This window comes from Mus caroli, unplaced genomic scaffold (genome assembly GCF_978045245.1).
Source record: "Mus caroli unplaced genomic scaffold, Mus_caroli_1 scaffold_4, whole genome shotgun sequence".
Classification (NCBI taxonomy): domain Eukaryota; kingdom Metazoa; phylum Chordata; class Mammalia; order Rodentia; family Muridae; genus Mus; species Mus caroli.
This window is the reverse complement of record NW_028227259.1, coordinates 130,343,191-130,369,170: the sequence shown is the minus strand read 5'-3', so window position 1 is coordinate 130,369,170 and position 25,980 is coordinate 130,343,191.

Below are 25,980 nucleotides of genomic sequence, written 5' to 3'. Positions count from 1 at the left end.
TAATTAATTCTAGCTAAGTCACTGGTTCACAAATTTAAATGTTGATGTTATGGTCTACTGTCAGTCCTCTATCTTAGGTGACTACAGGTTTATTCATATATCCCCAGGAATAGTGTCATACAGCAGAGCCCATCCCAGGTCTTCAGTCAAAATGATTGTATAGCTGCTGATGCCATTTGCCCAGATATACAAAGGCAGGGACAAATGAAGGAGGATGACTGTCCATGCAGGGAGAGGGCACACCTCCTGGAATGTTCCAGAATCATACTTTATGATTAAGTCATTTTTTTAAAGGATGCATCCCAGTCCAAAACAAATTCTGCTGCACAGTTCATCAGAGTTAATTGGCTGGAATTTCACTGTAACAGAGGCTTGTCCTCACAGTCACAAATGATGCCATTTGAACTAACGTTCATGCCGGAATGACTGTGTCATCAGCCATGGATTGGGAACAGAAGGCTGAATCAATTGGCAGTAAAATGAGAATGAGCCCCTGGTGAAAACGGGATGCTTCCTGCAAGGGACTCTCTAATTGTTAATCAATTGCAATAAACCTTCTGGTCAACCTCCAAGGATGAGCTGTGTGTCCCGCTTGAGACTGTGCTGACTGCTGGCCATTTCGTTAATGCTGTTGAGGCTTCTGAATAAAGGTCACATTCCCCATCCCTTCAAAGAGCTGGCCTGTTACAAGAAAGATGGCAAACAAAGGAAGGACTCTCAGATTGGGTCAACCACCACCTCAATAGAGATTACAGATTTCTTCCCTGAACTAGGATGAGAGCCTACAAGCTAAATGATCAAATGAACATGATGGCCACAAACCAAGCATCCTTAGAAGACTGACCTTGACTAGCTAGTGTTCAAGGTCATACTTGTGTAAGTTAATTTTCTCATTGCTGTGATAAAAATGCCCAACAAAGGCAATTTAAGAAGGAGTTTGTTTAGCCTTATAATATGAGGGACAGTGCATCACGGCAAAGATGTCTGGGCAGCAGGAATGTGAGGTGGCTGGTCACATTACATCAGCAATCAGGCAGTAGAAAGAGATGGATTCCAGTGTTCAGCTTGCTTCCTTATCTTCTCATTTTATTCAGTCTGCAACTTCTTCCCATAGAATGGCACTGCCCACTTTCAGAATGTGTCTTCCCTCTGTTAAGCCTCTCTGGAAATGTTCTCACAGGTGTGTCCTAAAGAGTAGTCTAGGTATTTCTAAATCCAGTCAATTTGCCTGTGGGGATGAGCCACATCTTAACCCAAACCAAACAGGATCTGTGAGACTGCAGAAAAAAAAAAAAAACCCAACTATGAGAGAGGGAGATATTCATGGCAGACGGAAGCCTGTCTGGTTGTGGCATGGGGGCAGCATCCACACAGGAGATGTGAGAAAGCACAGCAGCTCCTTCACGATTCCTCCAAACAGGTCACTTAACCTCTCTGTAGCTAAATGCCCTTATCTATGAAAGAATTGTTTCGGTTCCTACCCCATGAATTAGTGTTATGCATTCTAAATATTCAACAATTGTCATTCTTGGTATCTCTGTCCATATAACCAGAGAGCACACATCTAGTCTAAGTTGAGGGTATCATCTAAACTCAGCTTCCAGCAGGGTTACCCAACGCCAGGTTTTCCCAGGTTCAAGGATTCCCAGGTCTGAAATCTTAATATCAAGTCAAAGTCCTTGACATTAAAATAAATAAAACGGCGAATACACAAATATACCGGATGGATCAAATAAAACACAGGAGCAGCCCAAGGCTGAGATTTCACGTGCCCTTTGAGTGAGGCAAGCATGTAATCTATGTGCATAGCTGGAGGATCATCAGAGTTCTTCTTCTATTACACATCAAGCACACTGACTTATCCTCCGGGACAGACAGACATGCCATATCACAGATGGGAAAGTGAGGCTCAGAGACACTCACAGACTCACTCAGGTGCCTGTACAGGGCAAAGCAGGGACTGAAAGGGAGGAACCTCTGAATCCAGATAGAATGTTCCTAGCTTTTGTGTATATTGATTACTTTTCTGTTGCTGTGAGAACACACCGTGACAAGAAACAACCAAAGGAAGGAAAGTTTATCTGGAGTTAGAGTTCTAGGAGGAGAGAAACACGACAGCAGGTAGGAGGAGCAGGAAGTTGAAAGGTTTCATCTTCAACCAGATGCAGAAAGCAGAGAGAGCAAACTGGAAGTAGGGGCAGAGTAGAAATTCACACTCTATCTCCAGCTATGTACTTCCACCGTTAAGACTTCACCTTCTAAAAGTTCCCATAACCTCCCCAAGACAGCACCACCTGCTGGGGAACTAAGTATTTAAGTAGGTGACCCTATGGGGAATATTACTCATTCAAATCACCACTCTGTGTTACATACCACCTTCTACATCTCCAGGAAATTTACTGCTCACCCCCACCATTAATCAGAGGGTGGTATCAGTCACTGGGCAACTGGACATGCTGCCGCCTCAATCCAATTCTTCAGGCTAAACCATCTTGCCCCTGCTTTTAGCACAGGTAAACATGGTGGAATGCTTTAGCTTGCTGTAGCTCATACTAGCCACACAACTGGTAAATATTGAGTAGAAGCTGCGGTGCACCTCTGTTTTCATTTGGATACATCCAAGTGCTGGAGACAGAAATCAGACTTAGTTAAACACAGTAAGCTGTCTAGAAGTATCCAAGCAGCTATGATGTCATTTCCTCCTTCTTTTTAAGCCCCCTCTTAGAACTTTGCAGGAAGGTGCTACTCAAGCAGATTCTCCTTCCCAGGGCCTCAAGATGCTATTAATTTCTGAGGATACATACTCTATCCATTAATTGCCCATTCTTCCTTAATTGAGTTCAAAACAATAACTACAAAAAGAATTTCAAACTATTGGCTTTGACCACAAACATCTTAAGACTCATGGTCATGTACTGGCACAGCCAAGTATCATTGAAAGATGCCCTTCAAGTGGCAAGGGCCGTGTCTTACTTTGAGTCTTATTTCTGTGATAAACACCATCACCAGAGGCAATTTGGAGAGGAAATGATTTGTTTCAGTTTACAGCTTAAAGCCCGTCACTAAGAGAAGGCAGGGAAGGAACTCAAGGCAAAAACCTGGAGGCAAGGACTAAAAGCAGAAGCCATGGAGGAATGCTGCTTACTGGCTTGCTCCCCATGGCTTGCTCCCCATGGCTTGCTCAGCCTGCTTTCTTGTACACCCCAGGACCAGCAGCCTAGGGCTGGCACCAGCCATGGTGGACTGATTCCTCCCATATTAATCATCAATCATGTATATTCAGCACAAGTTTGTCCACGGACCAATCTGGTAGAGGCACTTTGATGGAGGCATTTTCACAAATGCAATTCCCTCTTCCCAGATGACCTGGGCTTGAATCAAGATAACAAAAGTCCACCCAGCACAGGTACATGAGTCACCCAGAGGCAAGAAGAACTATAGAGACAGAACCAATGCTGACCTAGAGACATAGGCTCCAATTTATTTCTCTGCCATGGTATTGTCTTGGGAAAATTGTGTGGATTCATAATTCTGTTTGATTTCCCTTTTAAGGAATTTATTCTATTGGAATGTCAACTGGGGAGTTTCTTAATATCAAAGTTCTTTTCTTATGGTAATTTCCACACATGATAAATAAAATCAAAGTGTAGTTAAATGTCCCCAACATAAGCTGTGCTCACATAGGCTGAAGGGAATAATAACAAAGAAAATACCTCTGCTTGTTCCCCATAGAGTAAGGAAGGTGGACATACATTTGCAATTGCTTCTTGGGATTCTCTCCCTCTCCACCCCTCTCTCTTTCTTCCCCTCCCCTGATTTTCTCTTTCTCTTTTTAGAGATAAATAAATCCATGCCAGAAAACACACTTTCATAATGAGATGCAGGGTCTTGCTATGTAGCCTAGGCTGGTTTCAAACTCTTAAAAATCCTCCTACCTTAGACTCCTAATATTCTGCTAGTATAGGCATGAGACACAATGTGATGCCTGACTTGAAAATAAAAAGAACAAAAGAAAACAAGCAGGAGAGAACAGCACATGTGTTGGGCTGGAGAGGTGGCTCAGCTGATGAGGGTGCCTGACAACCTTAGCGGATCCCCAGAACCTGTGTGGTGGGAGAGAACCGTCTCCTGCAAGTCATCCTCTGACCTCCAAACTCACTTTGGGAATCCAAGCACATGCTGGAGTATACACACATGCAATAAAATAACTAAAATATTTTAAAAACATCTATGTATTGCTTTATGATACCTTGTGTGTTAGGTAAGTGCTCTTCACCACAGCTATATTGCTCATTGCTCTCAGATCAATGTGGGTCCACTCAGGTACCCTGTTCCAATGTTTTAGTGATAGGGCTCAGGTCCCATCTCTATGGAATTCAAAGTAATCATGTAACTCATCTATTAACACTGAAGGAGCTCTGCAAACCACCCAGTAGAGACTCCTACACACCTACTGCTCCCTCAAACCAAGTATCACCATAGTGGTCTTGGAGTATGCAGGAATGGAGAAAAACACAGGTCAACCTTCCCAAGAAAGGTGTTGTTACCTAACAACCACCTACAAATGTTGCAGATACACTCTCCTGTCTTTTGAATTAGCGCGCTTTGTTAATGAATTCGTTTCATTTAATTAATTCAGCGAATGAATATATTAATGTATGTTGTAGGATGCTGTTCTCAGAGTATGGCATGATCACTTCTATCTAAAAGCCAAGTCAGTTGCCATTGCCCACAGGAGAGCCTCAGGAGATTGGGCCTACTAACATTCCGTGGTGGAGAAAACAGAAGGACCATGAGAATTAGACACATAAGATTTTCGTTGTTGTGGGGCAGGGGTGCAGATGGAGCAATAGACATTTTCTTCAGTAGTGTAGCTGCCCATAAGTTGCCTACGTTCCTGTAAGCCCTTGCCCACACTCTTTTAAGTAAGTCTTCAATTAGGCTTTGCTTATTTTTAGGATTCATTATTTATCTTTTACATTTTTATCTATCTATATGTGTGTTTTGTCTGCATGTGTGCATGTTCCTGCAGAAATCAGAAGAGGTTGGAAGATGCCCTGAAAGTGAAGTTGCAACCAGTTGTGAGCTACCTTGAAGGTGCTGGGAACAGAACCTGGGTCCTTTGCAAGAGCAGCCAGTGTTCTTAACTGGTGAGTCATCTCTCCATCCCAAAGATTGGGATGTGTATATGTATGTCTATGATATATGTGTATGTGTGTGTTTGTGTCTGTATGTGGGCATATGCATGTGAGTGAAGATACCTATGGAGGTTAGAAGGAGCACTAGATCCTCGAGAACTAGACTTACAGACATCTGTAACATGGTGCTGAGAACCAAACTTGGATCCTCTGTACGAGCAGCAAGCACTTTTATCCACCGAGCCATCTCTCCAGCCCCATAAATAATTTTGAAAAATTCAGAAATAGGGCTGGAGAGATGGTTCAGTGGTTAAGAGCACCAGTTCCTCCTCCAGAGGTCCTGAGTTCAATTCCCAGCAACCACATGGTGGCTCACAAGCATCTGTATTGGAGTCTGATGCCCTCTTTGGGTGTGTCTGAAGAGAGCAATGGTGTACTCATATACATAAGAAATAAATAAATCTTTTTTTAAAAAAATCAGAAATAGTTCAATAAATAGGCAATATCTGAAAAGCTTTGGGGACTCTGCCCAATCAGAGTACCAGTCCCACACAGAAACATTCTGGAAGCAGTTCCCACAAAATGTTCACACAGGACTGCTCTCTGGGGCTCACTGACCTCTCTCACCCCTGACTTCCCTCCCGCCTCTCCTTTTCCATCCATGTTACATGATTGCTCTCTGACTAAATTTTAACTCATTTTTTGGACTATGTGTGATCTCCTCAAGAATTTCATAGGCACTTGGACACAGACATGCCCTCAGGAAATAATAATACAGGACCAAACCAAAACCAGAACACCAGGAGTAACCAAAGCACAGAATGCCTCTTAGAAGAATGGGTTTGCACTTTGTAATTTGGAAATGAAGAAACAGGAGTCCTCTTTGGGAAAGCCATCTTATGAATTAATATCAGCTTCATTTACTAAAGACACGGCACTAGTTTATGTAATAATTTATCAGTACTTGGTTATAAAGTAAAAGTCTATCCATGCGGGTAGTGAGATGGATGACCATCTGAATTGGGTCTTTAGAACCCATGTAAAGTTGGGACAGAAGTCACTCTACAGAGTTGTTCTCTGACCACCACATGTACACTGGGGGATTCACACCAATTTTCATACATTTAATGCATGCATTTGTGCACATGCACACACACACACAGAGAGAGAGAGAGAGAGAGAGAGAGAGAGAGAGAGACAGAGAGAGAGAGACTAATAATAAATATGATTTCTTTTATAAAAAACTTATATAGAGAGGAGAGGTGTTCACCAGGCCTGGGGGGCCATTGCTGGAGCATCTGCGTGAGACATCTTCGTTCCCAGATCACACCAAGACTAGTCTGCACAGGTGAGAGTGTGGATGACAGAAGCTAAAAGCTTCTGGGGCAGGCCCTGTTTCGGGCCTTCATCTTCTGCCAGGAGGCAAGTCCAAACAACAGATATCTGTGCACCTTCTCTGTAAGAGGAGAGCTTGCCTGCAGAGAGTACTCTAACCACTGAAACTCAGGAGAGAGCTAGTCTGCCAGGTCTGCTGGTAGAGGCTAACAGAATCACAAAAGGAACAAGCTCTAACCTGAGACAACTATAACAACTGACTCCAGAGATTACCAGATGGCAAAAAGCAAACGTAAGAATTTAACTAACAGAAAACAAGACCACTCACCATCATCAAAACCCAGCACTCCCACCTCAGCCACTCTGGGGCACCCCAACACACCCGAAAACCTAGACCTGGATTTAAAAGCATATCTCATGATGATGGTAGAGGACATCAAGAAGGACTTTAATAACTCACTTAAAGAAATACAGGAGAACACTGCTAAAGAGTTACAAGTCCTTAAAGAAAAACAGGAAAACACAACCAAACAGGTAGAAGCCCTTAAAGAAAAACAGGAAAGCACATCCAAACAGGTGATGGAAATAAACAAAATCATACTAGACTTAAAAAGGGAAGTAGACACAATAAAGAAAACCCAAAGTGAGGCAACGCTGGAGATAACTAAAGATAGAATATTAAAAGCAGTAAGGGAAAAAGGTTAAGTAACATATAAAGGCAGACTTATAAGAATTACACTAGATTTTTCACCAGAGACTATGAAAGCCAGAAGATCCTGAACAGATGTTATACAGACACTAAGAGAACACAAATGCCAGCCCAGGCTACTATACCCAGCCAAACTTTCACTTCCCATAGATGGAGAAACCAAAGTATTCCAATACAAAACCAAATTCACACATTATCTTTCTATGAATCCAGCCCTTCAAAGGATAACAGAAAAAAAAAATACAAGGATGGAAACAATATCCTAGGAAAAGCAAGAAAGTAATCCTTCAACAAACCAAAAAAAGACAGCCACAAGAACAGAATGCCAACTTTAACAACAAAAATAATAGGAAGCAACAATTACTTTTCCTTAATATCTCTTAATATCAATGGACTCAATTCCCCAATAAAAAGGCATAGACTAACAGACTGGATACACAAACAGAACCCAACATTCTGCTGTTTACAGGAAACCCATCTCAGGAAAAAAGACAGACACTACCTCAGAATGAAAAGCTGTAAAAAAATTTTCCAAGCAAATGGTCTGAAGAAACAAGCTGGAGTAGCCATTCTAATATCTAATAAAATCGCCTTCCAACTCAAAGTCATCAAAAAAGACAAGGAGGAGCACTTCATACTCATCAAAGGTAAAATCTTCCAAAAGGAACTCTCAATTCTGAATATCTATGCTCCAAATGCAAGGGCAGCCACATTCATTAAAGAAACTTTAGTAAAGCTCAAAGCACACATTGCACCTCACACAATAATAGTGGGAGACTTCAACACACCACTTTCACCAATGGACAGATCATGGGAACAGAAACTAAACAGGGAAACAGTGAAACTAACAGAAGTTATGAATCAAATGGATCTGGCAGATATCTACAGAACATTCTATCCTAAAACAAATGGATATACCTTCTTCTCAGCACCTCATGGTACCTTCTCCAAAATTGACCACATAATTGGTCACAAAACAGGCCTCAACAGATACAAAAATATTGAAATTGTCCCATGCATCCAATCAGATCACCATGGACTAAGGCTGATCTTCAATAACAAAATAAATAATAGAAAGCCAACATTCACGTGGAAACTGAACAACACTCTTCTCAATGATACCTTGGCCAAGGAAGGAATAAATAAAGAAATTAAGGACTTTTTAGAGTTTAATGAAAATGAAGCCACAACATACCCAAACTTATGGGACACAATGAAAGCATTTCTAAGAAGAAAACTCATAGCTCTGAATGTCTCCAAAAAGAAACTAAAGAGAGCACACACTAGCGGCTTGACAACACAACTAAAAGCTCTAGAACGAAAGGAAGCAAATTCACCCAAGAGGAGTAGATGGCAGGAAATAATCAAACTCAGGGGCGAAATCAACCAAGTGGAAGCAAGAACTATTCAAAGAATCAACCAAACGAGGAGCTGGTTCTTTGAGAAAATCAACAAGATAGATAAACCCTTAGCTAGACTCACTAAAGGACACAGGGACAGCAACCTAATTAACACAATCAGAAATGAAAAGGGAGACGTAACAACAGATCCTGAAGAAATCCAAAACACCATCAGATCATTCTACAAAAGGCTATACTCAACAAAACTGGAGAACCTGGATGAAATGGACAAATTTCTAGACAGATACCAGGTACCAAAGTTAAATCAAGATCAGGTTAATGATCTAAACAGTCCTATACCCCCTAAAGAAATAGAAGCAGTCATTAATAGTCTCCCAACCAAAAAAAGCCCAGGACCAGATGGGTTTAGTGCAGAGTTCTATCAGACCTTCAAAGAAGATCTAATCCCAGTTCTTCACAAACTATTCCACAAAATAGAAGCAGAATGTATTCTACCCAATTCATTCTATGAAGCCACAATTACTCTGATATCTAAACCACAGAAAGACCCAACAAAGATAGAGAACTTCAGATCAATTTCCCTTATGAATATCAATGCAAAAATACTCAACAAAATTCTCGCTAACCGAATCCAAGAATACATCAAATCAATCATCCACCCTGACCAAGTAGGTTTCATTCTAGGGATGCAGGGATGGTTTAATATACGGAAATCCATCAACGTAATCCATTATATAAACAAACTCAAAGACAAAAAACACATGATCATCTTGTTAGATGCTGAGAAAGCATTTCACAAAATCCAACACCCATTCATGATAAAAGTCTTGGAAAGATCAGGAATTCAAGGCCCATACCTAACCATGATAAAAGCAATCTACAGCAAACCAGTAGCCAACATCAAAGTAAATGGTGAGAAGCTTGAAGCAATCCCACTAAAATCAGGGACTAGACAAGGCTAGTCCCTACCTATTCAACATTGTGCTTGAAGTCCTAGCCAGAGCAATTTGACAACAAAAGGAGATCAAAGGGATACAAATTGGAAAGGAAGAAGTCAAAACATCACTTTTTGCAGATGATATGATAGTATATATAAGTGACCCTAAAAATTCCACCAGAGAACTCCTAAACCAGATACACAGGTTCAATGGAGTATCTGGATATAAAATTAACTCAAACAAGTCAATGGCCTTTCTCTACACAAAGGATAAACAGGCTGAGAAAGAAATTAGGGAAACAACACCCTTCCCAATAGTCACAAAGAATATAAAATACCTTGGTGTGACTCTAACTAAAGAAGTAAAATATCTGTATGATAAGAACTCAAGTCTCTGAAGAAAGAGATTAAAAAAGATCTCAGAAGATGGAAAGATCTCCCATGCTCAGGGATTGGCAGGATCAATATAGTAAAAATGGCTATCTTCCCAAAAGCAAACTACAGATTCAATGCAATCCCCATCAAAATTCCAACTCAATTCTTCAATGAATTGGAAAGGGCAATCTCCAAATTCATCTGGAATAACAAAAAAACCTAGGATAGCAAAAACTGTTCTTAAAGATAAAAGAACCTCTGGTGAAATCACCATGCCTGACCTAAAGCTGTACTACAGAACAATTGTGATAAAAACTGCATGGTACTGGCATAACGACAGACAAGTAGACCAATAGTATAGAATTGAAGACCCAGAAATGAACCCACACACCTATGGTCACTTGGTCTTTGACAAGGGAGCTAAAACCATCTAGTAGAAAAATACAGCATTTTCAACAAATGGTGCTGGCACAACTGGTGGTTATCATGTAGAAGAATGCGAATCGATCCATTCCTATCTCCTTGTACTAAGGTCAAATCTAAGTGGATCAAGGAACTCAACATAAAACCAGAGACACTGAAACTTATAGAGGAGAAAGTGGGCAAAAGCCTCGAAGATATGGGCACAGGGGAAAAATTCTTGAGTACAACAGCAATGGCTTGTGCTGTAAGATCGAGAATCCACAAATGGGACCTCATAAAACTGCAAAGCTTCTGTAAGGCAAAAGACACCGTCAATAAGACAAAAAGGCCACCAACAGATTGGGAAAGGATCTTTACCTATCCTAAATCAGATAGGGGACTAATATCCAATATATATATATATATAACTCAAGAAGGTAGACTCCTTAAAATCAAATAACCCCATTAAAAATGGGGCTCAGAGCTAAACAAAGAATTCTCACCTGAGGAATACCGAATGGCTGAGAAGCACCTGAAAAAATGTTCAGCATCCTTAATGATCAGGGAAATGCAAATCAAAACAACCCTGAGATTGCACCTCACACCAGTCAGAATGGCTAAGATCTAAAATTCAGGTGACAGCAGATGCTGGCAAGGATATGGAGAAAGAGGAACACTCCTCCATTGTTGGTGGAATTGCAAGCTTGTACAACCACTCTGGAAATCAGTCTGGTGGTTCCGCAGAAAATTGGACATAGTACTACCGGAGGATCCCTCAATACCTCCCCTGGGCATATATCCAGAAGATGTACCAACTGGTAAGAAGGACACATGCTCCACTATGTTCATAGCAGCCTTGTTTATAATAGCCAGAAGCTGGAAAGAACCCAGATGCCCCTCAACAGAGGAATGGATACAGAAAATGTGGTACATTTACACAATGGAGTACTACTCAGCTATTAAAAAGAATGAATTTATGAAATTCCTAGGCAAATGGATAGACCTGGAGGGCATCATCCTGAGAGAGGTAACTCAATCACAAAAGAACTCACTGATAAGTAGATATTAGCCCAGAAATTTAGAATACCCACGATATAAGATACAATTTGTGAAACACATGAAACTCAAGAAGAACAAAGACCAAAGTGTGGATACTTTGCCCCTTCTTAGAATTGTGAACAAAACATCCATGGAAGGAATTACAGAGACACAGTTTGGAGCTGTGACGAAAGGATGGACCATCTAGAGACTACCATACCCAGGGATCCATCCCATAATCAGCCTCCAAACGCTGACACCATTGTATACACTAGCAAGATTTTGCTGAAAGGACCCTGATATAGCTGTCTCTTGTGAGACTATGCCGGGGCCTAGCAAGTACAGAAGTTGATGCTCACCATCAGCTATTGGATGGATCACAGGGCCCCCAATGGAGGAGCTAGAGAAAGTACCCCAGGAGCTGGGGGGATCTGCAATCCTATAGGTGGAACAACAATATGAACTAACCAGTACCCCGGAGCTCTTGACTCTAGCTGCATATGTATCAGAAGATGGCCTAGTAGGCCATCAGTGGAAAGAGAGGCCCATTGGTCGTGCAAACTTTATATGCCTCAGTACAGGGGAATGCCAGCGCCAAAAGTGGGAGTGGGTGTGTGAGGGAGTGGGTGTGGGAGGGTATGGGGGACTTTTGGAAGAGCATTGGAAATGTAAATGAAATAAATACCTAATGATAAAACAATAAATAAATAAATAAATAAATAAATCTTATATATTCATCACTGGGGCTCATGCAACCAGACCCTATTTCTCAGGGTCTGATCAGCAAAAAGAATAGAAAGGTCAAAGCCAGACCTAAGTATAAATCTAACTGTGGAGACAACCTACCCAGACCCACACTCCAAATACTTCACAGTGGTTTTGCATAACTGCAGTCAAAATGTAACTATTAAAGAGAAAGTCTGATGCAGACATAAAATCACAGTAAAAAGACACAGTACACTTCTGGGATGTCCAACCATGTCATGTCCCATTAGGCTCCCATATTCTTGAAGCTGGTGGCACTAATTTACTGCTTCCATCGTAAAGTTCTCCTCCTGGGAGGGAGAATAGGGATTCTTTTTTTTTTTTTAATTAGGTATTTTCTTCATTTACATTTCCAGTGCTATCCCAAAAGTCCCCCACTCCCCTCCCCCCCTCACTCCCACTTCTTGGCCCTGGCGTTCCCCTATACTGAGGCATATAAAGTTTGCACGACCAATGGGCCTCTCTTTCCTCTGATGGCCGACTAGGCCATCTTCTGATAATCATTGCTTGTGAGTGACTTGCTTCATTAACCAAGGGTGGAAGAGTCTATAGTCAGAGGTGGTTCTGGGGGGAATTGGAAGGGTTGACAAATCTGCCTGAAACTCCACAGATTTCTCAGCTGAAAATCCTTCTAAATGGTGTTGATTCCATTCTTTGTGGAAGTTGTCAACACACAGGGTTGGAATAGGGTCCAGAGAAGAAGGAACAGCTGCTGATAAGAATGTCTATGTACATCACACTGAAAGATGAAGAGTGATTGGGTATTGCAATTGTGGCTCAGTTGTCAATGTGCTCGCCAAGCATGCACCATGTCCTAAGTTCAATTCCCAGTGACACATAAAGTAGGCATGCTGGCACACACCAGCAGTCCCAGCATTTGGGAGGAAGATGCAGGAGTATCAGAGGCTCAAGGTGAGTCTCCCACACATACATACTATATATAATATTCTGAGGCCATCCAAGAGTACAGGAGACCATGACCCAATAGATGGATAGATAGATAGATAGATAGATAGATAGATAGATAGATAGATAGATAGATAGATAGATAGATAGACGGACAGACAGATAAATAGTCAAATCTCTCAAAAGTAGGGTACACAGAAACAAGTACAACTGACTAGAGTCTGCAGAAAGATTTCTCGATTTTTAAAGTATTTTAATTTATTCTTTGACAATTTTGTGATTTATACAATGTACTTTGATACTCTCAATTTACAAATATCTCCCTTCAAATTCCCATAGTGCCTCAACCTCATCTCCCTCCCAACTTCATGTCCTTTTGTACTGTTATTTTTAAAACCCCAAAGTCCAACTAGTCTTTTGTATCTGTGCATGAGTATGGGGCTATCGACTGGGACATAGGCAACCTCTCAATGGTCATATCTCTCATGGAAAATTGCCCTTCCTCCCTCTGCAGCCATCAAACCACCAGTGGTGCCACAGCTAGGGGTGGCACCTCAGGGTCCCCTCCTCCAGCCACACTGGCACTGTGACTGACTTGGTCTTGTGCAGGTCTTGTGCTGTTGTGAAGTGAGGTGCTACATCATGTTCAGAGGACAGCATTTGACAGCTCCCCCTCCCATCTGCTGGCTCCTGCATTCTTTATGCATTCCTCCTTCCCTACAGAAAAACATCTTCAAGCCCAGGGAGTATGTGAGCTGGCTCAGGAAGAATTTCCAATCTTCATTTTTGCTAAATCCTGGTTGGGCTTGAGCATTCTCTTTAGTGATGAGAGGAGGGAGAGGAAGCAGCAGTGAGAAAGGTGACATCACATTATGGAGCAGATGACGTGTATGTTCGTTAGCTTTCCTGTTACATTCATAAAACACTGGCCCGGAACAGCTTAAGGGAAGAAAGGTTGTGTTTGGCTCACACTCCCATGTCACAATCCATCAACAAGAAATGTCAGGACAGGGAGTCAGGGCAAGAACCTGGGGGCAGGAACTGAAGTAGAAACCACACTTACTACCTTGCTGCCAACGACATGCTCAGCCTGCTTTCTTTTCTTATAGCGCCCAGAACCACTGGTCCAGGGATGGCACCACCCACAATGGGCTTGGCCCTCCCCCACCAATCATCAATCAAGAAATCCCCCACAGGCATACCTGCAAGCCATTCTGATGGGGATGAGTCCTCATTTAAGGTTCCCTCTTCTAGGATGACTCTAGTCTGTGTCACTATCCCCATCTATATTAGTTCTTTTTTACCTTTCTATGAGAAAATACCTTGAGAAGAGCAACTTAAGAAAGAGATTTTTTTGGTTTGATTATTATTATTTATTATTATTATTATCTCACAGTTTAAAAGTACAGTCTATCATTGTGGGAAAGGTGTGGCAGCAGGAACAAGAGACAGCTGGTCACATGCATCTGTAATCAGAAAAGAGAGAAAAATGAATGCTATTGCTTAGTTCAGTTTCTCATTTTTATTCAGCCCGGAACCCAAGCCTTTGGGATACTTCTGCCTACATATAGGGTAGATTTTCCCACCTGAGGTAACCCAATCTAGAAAGTCACTCACAGAGATACACACATGTTTTTCTCCTGGATGGTTTCTAGATCCTGTCATGTAAAGTCAGTAACAGCCACCCGAAGCCTGCAGTTTCTCTCCTCTGAGAATACTGCCAGGGCTCAAAGAGGAGAACCCAAGGCTGTAGCCAAAGATAACTGCTGTTTCACACCGGTTCTCTCCTCCTTGCTCAACAAAACACCCCCGCTCTGCAGCCTCTCGGGAACAAGGCATCTGGTAAAAAGAGGTTACAGGTGAGTGTGAGCATTTGACCCACAGCTGCCAAGAAGATGCAAGGGAACATCTGTTAGAGTCCAACCACGGCATGTGATGACAGAACACCATCTTGCAGCATGAAGCAGAAGTCCTGGTGATAAAAGAAGCCCTGAGCATGTAGGAGGAAGGAGAAACAGGCATGCCCTCCCCCTTCTCCTTTCCCCACAGTGAGAGAATCAGCTAAACAAGGGGAACTCTGACAGTGTTAAGTCCCAAGGAGCCCACTAACCAACAGCCTCACTTTTAACTACAGAAAAGATCCAGTTGAGTCTTTGACTAATGTGTCAACAAGCCAGTGTTCACTTTGCTGTGTCTTTAGTTGTGTAGGTGGGTAATCAGAGAGTATTTTTTTTCCAGCTACTTCCAAGGGTGCTGCTAGTGGGCTGGCTGAGAACAGTATTTCTATGGCTGCCCTGTTCTGAATAAAGTAACTGTAAAGACTAATGAAGTAACTTAACACCTAGACTTTCCAGACACGCGTTCTCAGGAAATGGCTACATAAGAAATACTTGAAGCTGAGTTTCAGAGCAGGACATTTTCCCTCTGAGAATGGATGGCTTTTAGAAATAAATGGGATGACTTAGAGACTTTGAGGATCACTAAGGTAGCTAACAAGAAAATAACACACATTAGCAAAACCTCACCAGCACCATCAACCTTCCCCAGGCCAGAAACACTCACTTAAAGTAATCTCAGAGGCAGTTTTCTAAGTAAACTGAGCAGGGCATCAGAACAAATGTGTGCCCTTCCCAGAGTCCTCAAATATAACTAAGGTCGCCAATTTTTCTAGATCTTTTTCTCATCCTCAGTTTGGGTAAGAGATGTTCTACAGCCAGAGGTAGTGAGCATGTGAATCCTGTGCTATATGACTTCTATTTCTGTAAGTCCAAAAGAGTCTCATACTTTTCTGCATGTCTATATCTACTTAATCAATCACCGTATTAGTCTCCTGGGATAGCATTATCTTATAAAACAATCCCCCTGCTTCTACCTTCGCCCCATCTCTTTGCTACCTCTTGATGCAGACATGGATGACCCTGTTAAAAATCTGTCCTGTGGGCGGATCTACAAAGATAGCCTGGGTTAAGTGTTTGCTGTACTAAAATGAGGGGCCAAGTCCAGATCCCCAGCACCCATGTGCAAAGGCAGAGAGGCAGGATGCACTGATAATCTTAACAGTAGGGAAGGGGAGACAGGATGCCTGGAGCTAACTGGCCAACTTAACTACTGAGCTAAAAGTTCAGTGAGAAACCTGTCTCAAAAATAAGGAGATAGCAGATGAGGAAGACACCTGTTGTCAACCTCTGCCAAATATCCTAGCTTTCCTACTCTCGTGGCACCAGGCTGGCTTGGTTGTAAGCTTTGACACCGCTTAGCCCCAGGGTAAATCACCTTCCATATACTTCCCCCAGTGAAACACTCACTCTTCTGTTTGATACTCTGATACCTTCCTCTATGAGCCACATCCTGTAGGACACTATGATACACTCTTCCATAGACCACTGTCCTCTAAGATTCCTTCCCCCACGGACCATGTTCTCAATAATCCTTTGATGACTTCCAGTACAGGCCATCCTCCTGCATGATGCCATCTACCATGGGCCACTCTTCTCTAAGACACTAATTCCTACCCACCATAAGAACTCTTTCTTATGGTATAATACCTTCTCCCATAGACAAAACTTCCCTGTGGTACCTTCCTTTATGGACTGCTGTGGCCTGTGATGCTTTCCCTGCTATAGACTAACTTTCAGTTATACTGTACTACCTCAATTCAGCCACCAGTTTTATCCTCTAATAAATTTCCTCTCTTTTTTCTCTCTCTTCCTTCAATTGCTATACATACCATTCTTGCTAAGCGAGTCTTTCTTTTCTTTCTTTCTTTCTTTTTTCTTTCTTTCTTTCTTCCTTCCTTCCTTCCTTCCTTCCTTCCTTCCATCCTTCCTTTCTTTTTTTTGATAGGGTTTCTCTGTATAGCCCTGGCTGTCCTGGAGCTCACTCTGTATACCAGGCTGCCCTCGAACTCAGAAATCCACCTGCCTCTGCCTCCTAAGTGATGGAATTAAAGGCATGCACCATCACTGCCTGGCATGAATCTTTCTTAATGTCTTCCCTGAAGGTTACTCACCCAGAACAATTCCCTGTGCTCTCCACAGAACTTGATATCTAACACACTATATAACTTACTTATTTTGCTGTGTGTCTCCTAAGAAGACAGGTTTCCTGATGATGAATAGTTCATCTATGTTTGCTACTTTTTCTCCAGTAGTCAGTAGTGTGAAGTCAGTATATATAGAAATATGTCATTGATGGATAAATGCAGGTATGCATGTCGTGAGGGATAGATTCATGGATGGATGCATGCATGGATAGATAGATGCAAGGATGCATGGATTAATGGAGGCATAGATATGTGGACAGATGGACACACAGATGCATGCATTAATGGATAGATGCATGGATGGATAGATACGTGGATGGATACATGGATACATGGGTGGATGGATGGATGCATAGATGGATTGATGGATACACGAATGCATGGATGGATGGATGCATGCATGTATGAATAGATGGTCGGATGGATGGATGGATGGATACATGGATGCATAGATAGATGAATGGATGGATGGATGGATGAATACATGGATGCATAGATAGATAAATGGATGGATAGATGGATGGATGGATGGATGGATGGATGGATGGATGGATAGATGAATGGATGGATGGATGGATGGATGGATGGATGGATGGATGGATGGATACATGGGTGGATACATAGATAGATGGATGGATACATGGATGGATACATGGATGGAGGATGCATGGATAGATAGATGTGTGGATGGATGGATGCATGGATGAATGGATTTGTGCATGGATACATAAATGGATGCATAGATAGATGAATGAAAGCACGGGTGTGTGGGTGGATTGATGGCTGTATGTCTAGATAGTTGCATGCACCAATGGACCAATGTGTAGATGGATGGATTGATAGATGAATGGATGGGCAGGTGGATGAAAGCATAAATGGATAACATACTTGTGGACAACAGTTACCTCTACATGTGGCACTCTTATCTTCACAATGAACTATTTTCTAGTCTGACCCACCACTGTAGATTTTGGGTTTCAGTCCTTATGTATGCTTCCTCATTCTTACCTTCCTCCCATTGTGCCCAGGCACCATTCTACATGTCTCTGAATTTTTAGAACTTGGCAGTCAGTTTCATCCCTGTTGAGTTCCACTTTCCTCTTAATAGGGGTAGAGATTTCCTTTTCCCAATAGAAATGTTAAATGGCAGAGTCAGGTTACACTGGAATCTCAAACAGTCAAATATAGGATTCTGCTGCTGAATTTAATTCATCTCCATGTGTCTAACTCAATGGTCTTCTTTGGAGGCATTTAATAAGCACCCGCAGAGTATCTAGCCTTCATTTTTGTTCTTGAATCAACTTGCTTTAGCATGTAAGGTTTAGAATACCATTAGACTCGAGTTGACTGAGATTATATGTTCAATTTAGAAGCCAAGACTACATTTAGCTTAATCACTGAACTCCCACAAGTTTTGCCATGGAACTGTGCTTATTAAATCATGGTTAAGTTCAAAATCAGATTACTCCATTAATATAACCATACTGGAAGAATTCTCATGAACAAAAGAAATAGCTTAGAATCAATGCCCATCAGCAAGGTAGACTGAGAAGCGGTGTTTTCATGGTACTTTGTGACTAAGTACTAAGAAGCAAATGACAGTGACAGGGGTCACTAGCTTTCCGAGGAAATGAAAGCTCATAGAAGCTTAGAAGCACTCATAATTGTGCTGGGGAGATAGCTCAGCTGGCAAAATGCATATGAGGATGCCTAGGGGCATGAGTTCAATCCCCAGAACCCACATTTTAGAGAGCTGGTAGAACGTGCTTGTCATCTCAACACTGATGAGGTGGAGACATGGGGGAAATAACTGGGGATAACCGGTCAGCTAGTCTAGCTTAATTCAGTGAATTACAGACTAGTGAGAAACCCTGCCTCCAACACAAAATAAATAGGATCCTCAGAAACAACACCCAACGTTGACCTCTGTCCTCCACATGAGCACACAGGCGTGCAACCTGCACAGGTTGCATATACCCACACATGCAAACACAACTGCACACACACAATAATGGGGACACTAGTAATCATCAGGTATGAAAGCCCAATAAAGCTAAGAAATGAAATGTTAGTCCAGTATACACACATACACACATACACTCTTTTTTCTTAGATTTATTTATGTGTATGAGTATTGTGCCTGGATGCACATCTGTGTACCACATCCATGCAGTGACCACAGTGGCCAGAAGAGAGCATGAGGGGCTTTCCTAGAACTAGAGTTTAAGAGAGGTTCTGAGTCTCTGTGTTGGTGCTAGGAACTGGACTTGGGTCCTCTGCATGAGCATCAGATATTCTTAACATCTGAACTGTCTCTCCCAAATGTACTCTCGAAAACATATACATTTCTTCAAGAGAGAGAACACAGATGAACTACCCAGAAGACTGTAGTTCAAAGCATCTATTTTGACCATTCTCCAGGTCCATGGCTACACTGTGGGGTTACATCAATATGCATAGAGACTGATTCAAGCCCCCGAAGCTGGAGAATTTAGTAAAGAAGATGCAGTCAGGTCACAAGTGGGACAGCACACTGAGTGCCATTTGAGTAAAAAAAAATCAGAATTCTTATAATGTTCAATTAACCCGAGGTCTCTCCAATACTTCTCATCTGGGCAGAAATTCAATGAAGGGATTTGCCGGCTCTTATAATCTTCAAGTGTGTAAATATCCCTAAGAGAGGAACTCTTCTTGGAGAGAAATGAGACGTTGAGATGCTCAGGCTCCCAATTAATGGGAATCCAATAATTCAGCCATATCTCCTACTCAACTCACTGTGATAATTACCCAAGACTCAAATTTTTTCCCTGCAGGGCAAAGAGTTTTAGTCTGGGTGCTGACATTTTAGGTCAGATGCGTCTGTCTCTCTTTCGTCTCCATCTGTGTGCATACATGTATGCACGTGTAAAACAAAAATAGACTCAGCAGGTTGAATTTACATTTTTAATGGACACACATAAACACACACACATATAGGCATGTAATAATAATCAAAGAAAAAGAGGCTACCAACTTAAGATTGGGGGCATTATGGGACGATAGGGAGGAGGGGAAGAAATATTTTAAAAGCAACTAAAAACATATTTTTAAAAATAGCCTAAGTTGGGGAATGGACTTCATGTTTCTTATCTGAACACTTACCCCTCTGACCAAGACAGTGTAGAGAATATAGACCATAGATGGAGTTATGTGTGAGGTACAAAACCAGTTTCTAAATCATATTCCTCCCATCCCAAACTCTTACAGCTGTTGTTGGTCTTTTTGTTGGGCAAGAAAAATGCAAACCAAGTGACTTGATTCATCCCAAATACATTTATTTGCCCTTGCATGTGCAAATGGGAAAGGATGCAAACGGGAGAGGATCTCAACCCCAAAAAGGCAGGTCATAAAGCAGCAGGAGTTTGTATCTCTCAAAGTTCACAATGTATCTTCTCCGCCCAAAGCCAACAATGATGTTCACCTTCCCATGACCTTGGCCAAGGAGGTAGTCTTTTGTCCCAGCAAGAATGGGGCCTCAGAGCACTGGGACAGGACATCAAAGTCAAGGAGCACCTGCCAGCTTTCAACTCATCAGACAGGAGCAATTGCCTAGGGCTTATTTCTCTCTACTCAGGAAATCCCGTCTTAGTGACTGGAGTCCTTCTGAATCCTGGGTGGTACCCTCAGGGCTCCCCAATCCCAGGATCAGCCAGACTGATTTTTAAATCACAGGATAAAAAGACGTTGCAAGCAGATGGCTTGATCTCATGCATTCCTCTGCTGGAAAGCCAAGCCACTTATCTCTAATACATGCTGGGAATCACATTCAAAATGTGATTAAACGCCACCAGCCAAGAATGGCTATTATGTTTAACAGACTGATTAGCAAGGGGGGAGCTGCAAACTGCAGTTGGGGTAAATGGAATGTTTTAAATGATGCTAGCTGGTCTGTCTCCATTTCATTTTAGGGCAATGGTTTGTTACACGTATAACTAATAATGCCAAATAATAGGACGAGGAGCTTCGAGTCTTAATGGACTCATTTAAATTAAATTTGTATTTACTGTCATTCTAATTATTTTCCCAGCGTCTGAGCAAGACCCTTAGATATGCCATGGTGACTGGCTATCTCCCTAACACAGGGCTGGTTACAACATACCAGTTCTTGAGACATGGAAAACTGCAGCTGCAGGAAACTTGGCAAGACACTTCCAGTTAAAGCTTTTCAAACTACCCACTTAGGATACATCATATTTACTTGTTTATTTACTTACAGTGTTACATAAAGCTACTTTCTTGCAAATGTGTACTGTTCTTAGTACACACACCCATACCTTAATATTCTCTTCTTTCGCCTCTCTTCTTCTTGCTTAGTCCCCATTGATCCCTTCCATGGTCTTATTTCTACTTTGTGTCATAAGCCCTATATATTTATGTACCTATATATTATGTGTTTATGGATCTATGAAGTCTGGGTTCTACAAATGAGAGAAAACGGTCTTACATGTCTTTCTGAGACTGAGCCAATTTGCTTAAGATTATAACGTCCAGTTGTATCTTTCCCTGTGAGTAGCATGACCTCACTATTTCTGTTGCTAAAAGTCTCTATTATGAACACAAACCACCGTTTCATATTCATCTCTCCTGCCATGCTTCCCAGATGGATGTAAAATAAGAATTTTTTACTTATGAGCACAATAACCTCCATGGACCTCACTGATGGATCCTCCTTCCACGGACTTGGCCAGATTCACGTAAGTGCTCCCCAGTGGTCTTGAGGTGAGGCGCCATAAATAATCTGCTTTACACTTCATATAACTACCGGTTATTTCTGGGTGTACATGCTGGTTTCTGGTACATCTAAACACAAACCTACCCTCAGTCCACTTGGCATAAGATGTAGTTGTCTATAATCCCTGGGGACAAGAGGGAACAACACCTTGATTAAATCAATCAGAATATTCCAACCAGGACAGAGATGTGCCTGAGACTGGGTGGGAACGCAATATCACCTGCACTATGCTAGCATGGAAAACTGATCAAAATCACCCCGGTCATCATGAGTTCAAAACTACATGGACATGGGCTGGGAAGTGTTAGGGGTTGGGTACATGCAGACACTGTTAGAAAATGAATCTAGCACAGAGGGAATTGGGCCAGAGATGGGGAGTGGTAGACAGTGGGGACCTGTTTGCAACTCTGGAATTAGCTAACATTCATTTTTGTTTGCTTGCTTAATAGCACCTCTGTTTCCTAGAATAGTTTTAGGATCATAGACAGAGGAAATGGAAGGTGCAAAGTTCCCACATGGGCCCTCCTCATCCAACTTACACAAGCAATGCCTACTCTCCAGGAAGGATCAGAGCCACAGTGGTACACCTGTTACAGTCTGTGAACCCATGCTAACTCACCATTATCTCATAATGCACAGCCTCCATAGAGACCTCTCCTGATGATGTAAGTCATGGGCTTTGCCAAACGTGTAACAGCTGTGATATCACACCAATAATTATCAGTGTAGAAGATTTCTCTCACTATTCATTTTCTCTCCTCCCAACTGATCCCTAGAAACCACTGACTTCATTGCCTCTACAGTTTTGCCTTCTCCAAAATTGTATATAATTAGGAACATAGTATGTCATTTTATTTTGTGTATGAGTGGTTTTGCTTGCATGGATAGATGGGCACTTGTGTGTAGTACACATGGAGGCCTGAAGAGAGCATTTGACCCTAGGAAGCTGGAGTTACAGGGGGTTGTGAGCTGCCATGCAGGTGCTGAGGATCAAACCCAAGTCCTCTACTGAAGCATCCAGTAAGTGCTACTCACAAATAAGCCATCTCTCTAGATCCATTCTGAAACTGAGCTAGAACTTACTATGTAGTCTATCTGATTTTACATTCCTGGTCTTCCTGTCTGAGCCTCCTGAGCTGAAATTACAGATGTGCATTGCCACACCCAGACCCCTTAAAATGGTTTCTTCGACCTTAAAATTCTCTGAAGTCTGTTGGATGGGTTAAGTTCATTTAGAGTTTGCTTATCTATTGATAAAATTGTTACTTAAGTTTACTGTTTAATTATGTTGCTCTCAGTTGTATGTGTGTGTGTGTGTGTTGTGGTGGTGGATGTTTGTTTGTTTGTTTGTTTGTATTTGCTTTAAAACTAGGGCAGTTAAGGGGCTGGATTTAGCTCAGTGTTTCAAAGCATGGGCTGTTCTTGCAGAGAATCTAGATTAGATTCCCAGCCCCAACATGGTGGTTTGCAAACATCTATAGCTTCAGTTCCAGGAGATCTGATGCCCATGTGAAGCACATACATATATGAAGGCAGAGCACACACATAAAAATGAAATGAAAAAATTTAATGAAATAAAGATTATTTAAGAAAAAAAGGATTATTTAAGTTGAGTTATTGCAACTCAACTCAATGTATAGAAAGGAAGACACTATGCTCCACGCATCTCCGAAGTCCTCTATCACTCCATGTCTCCTTGTTTTTCTCAAAGAGTGGACCAAAGGTCAAGGAAGAAAGTAGAAGCACACATTGCTTCTTAAGGCACAGACTTTACAAGGATGGAGCTGGAATTTGCTTCACTCTACTAGGCAAAGCATGAGGCAGGGCTGGATGTAAAGTCAAAGGTCTTGGCTGTGATTCTCACTATCAACTGGGAGAACTGAGAAGACAAATGACAACAGTCAGAGAACCTGTCACTCACAGTTTATCAACCAAATAACCACACAGACTTGACACAGAGTTGATATCCAATAACCATGAAGGACAGAGAGAACCTCAAGTGTTAAAGTCAAGTTGTACTGAGCACAGATTTCCAAGTCTGATCCACAAAGAAAACAAACAACAACAAAAAACAGTTAATACATGGTGTCATCATTCAGGCCAAAGTAGCATCCATCCAATCAGCCAATAGTGAACATCTTCAGGAAACATAGATAATGTCCACTAGATATCGTTCTTGCCATAATAAGAATTATGGAGAACTTTTCTTACATGTGGTCCAAGCACAGATATAAATGTCTCTTAGGGTGTGCTAAGCAATGTAGCACTCACAAGTCCTCTGTACATATTTAAATGTAAAATAATTAAACAAAGTGAAATAAAAATTAAGCTCTAGATCTGACCAGCCATATTCAGTTGTGTGTGCATCAGTCACAGGTGGCTCTTGGCTACTACGCTCAATTGCACGGATATTGAATGTTCACATCATGGTACAAAGCGATCTGCCCAGATCATCAGGGTTTCACTGTGTTTGGTGACTGACTTCTCTCCCATTATCTCCATGCACCTGCAGGGATACAGGTCATCATAAAACTCAGTGCTGCCTCTGAGGCTGGCAGGCTGGCTTCCGTTGCTAAGATGTTGCAATCTATTCCACATCTTCCAGGGTGTTTTAGTTAATATTTAGGGGTGCTGGGGAGATGACTCAGTGGTAAAACTCTTGCTGCATGGGTGTCAGGCCTGAATTCAGATTCCCCATAACCCACATAAAAGCAAAGCACAGAATCAGACCTCTCTAATCCCAGTGCTCCTGTGACAAGACAGAAGATAGAGACAGGAAAATCCCAGCATCTCTCAACCCTCCAGCCTGGTGTATGCACTAGTAGCCAATAAGAGGCCTGTCTCAAACAAGATGGAAGACGAGGACCAATAGCTGACGCTGTCTTCTGATGGCCATGTGCACATGGATAGGGAGGGGGAGGGGAATAGAGGCTGGAAAGATGGCTCGGTTGTCAAGAGTACTTGCTGCTCTTCCAGAGGATCCAAGTTCAATTCCCAGCACCCACATCAGATGCCCCACAACTGCCTATAACTTTAGCTCCAAGTGATCCAATTCCACTTTTGGCATAAACAGAGAGGGGGGGATCACAAATAGAAATTAAAATAAGTCTTAAAAAAGAAAGTGTTGTGAGGGGGGGCAGAAAAATGATAATCAATACCATGTATATTGTAAAGGGTTGAAGGAAATAGAAATAGCATTTAAAAGAGTCACAAAATAGCTATGGCTGAAGGCCAAAAACAAATCATTACCTCCCAGGACCTGCTGCTGTCTAAAGCTTGACTTTCTCATGTGGGAAATAATCTGGCAATCTTCCATAATGCCATATATCTACATCATGTAAGGATTTGGTCAAAATGGCAAGACATAATTTGTGTGGAGCCTCATAAACCAATCTTTCTCATCACACACATATTCAATTGTGGGTAGATGGAACCTTGCGATGTGGAAACGATGAAGGGTGTCTGAGAGAAGCCTGAACACTTAAAATCAGACCCTGGGAACACTGCTCTAATTCTGATTTAATGCCAGCTCTATCAGAACCAAGCCTGCATCTACACGGGCACAAATGATAATGTATGTCTTAATGGCCTGAGCATTTTACCTCCCCGTGTTTTTTAAATCAAATTCAGCTCCATGCCTTGCTTCCTTAGAATACTATATATTTTAGTTCCACTTACAGGCGGCTGCATGAATTAGAAAAAGCCTCAGACTCAAAAGCAATCGTATCTTAATTTTTAAATGTTATTAGTGAAAAAAATGAGCTGTCCAGCTGCAAAGTGGTGCCGTTATTCTGATGCGCGGCACGGGTTCTGTCTCATTTAGCCCACCCTCCTGCCTTGCAAAGAGAGAAGTCAGCTGAATTCCCCGAGGGAGACCATTTTTCCTCACCTTTCTCTTTCTCCGAGAAGCATTTAATTTGGGGGTGTTAATTATACTTCTAATTGAAATTAATTTTTATTTTGCTTAAGTTCTTTTGGTGCCTGTTAATATTAATCAGCTGTCGGGGCATTTGGTAAAATTAACTGATGTTTAGGGTTTTGATGTGGACTTGATGGGTTTGCTTTTGTATGGTACATGGTTCACAGGTTGGAATATCTGAACTATTATCATGACTAGTGTGAGGAAATCAGAGAATGTACTTGAAACATTCAGAATTCAGTTACAAAATCCACAGTGGTCACCTTAATGACTGTGATAGTT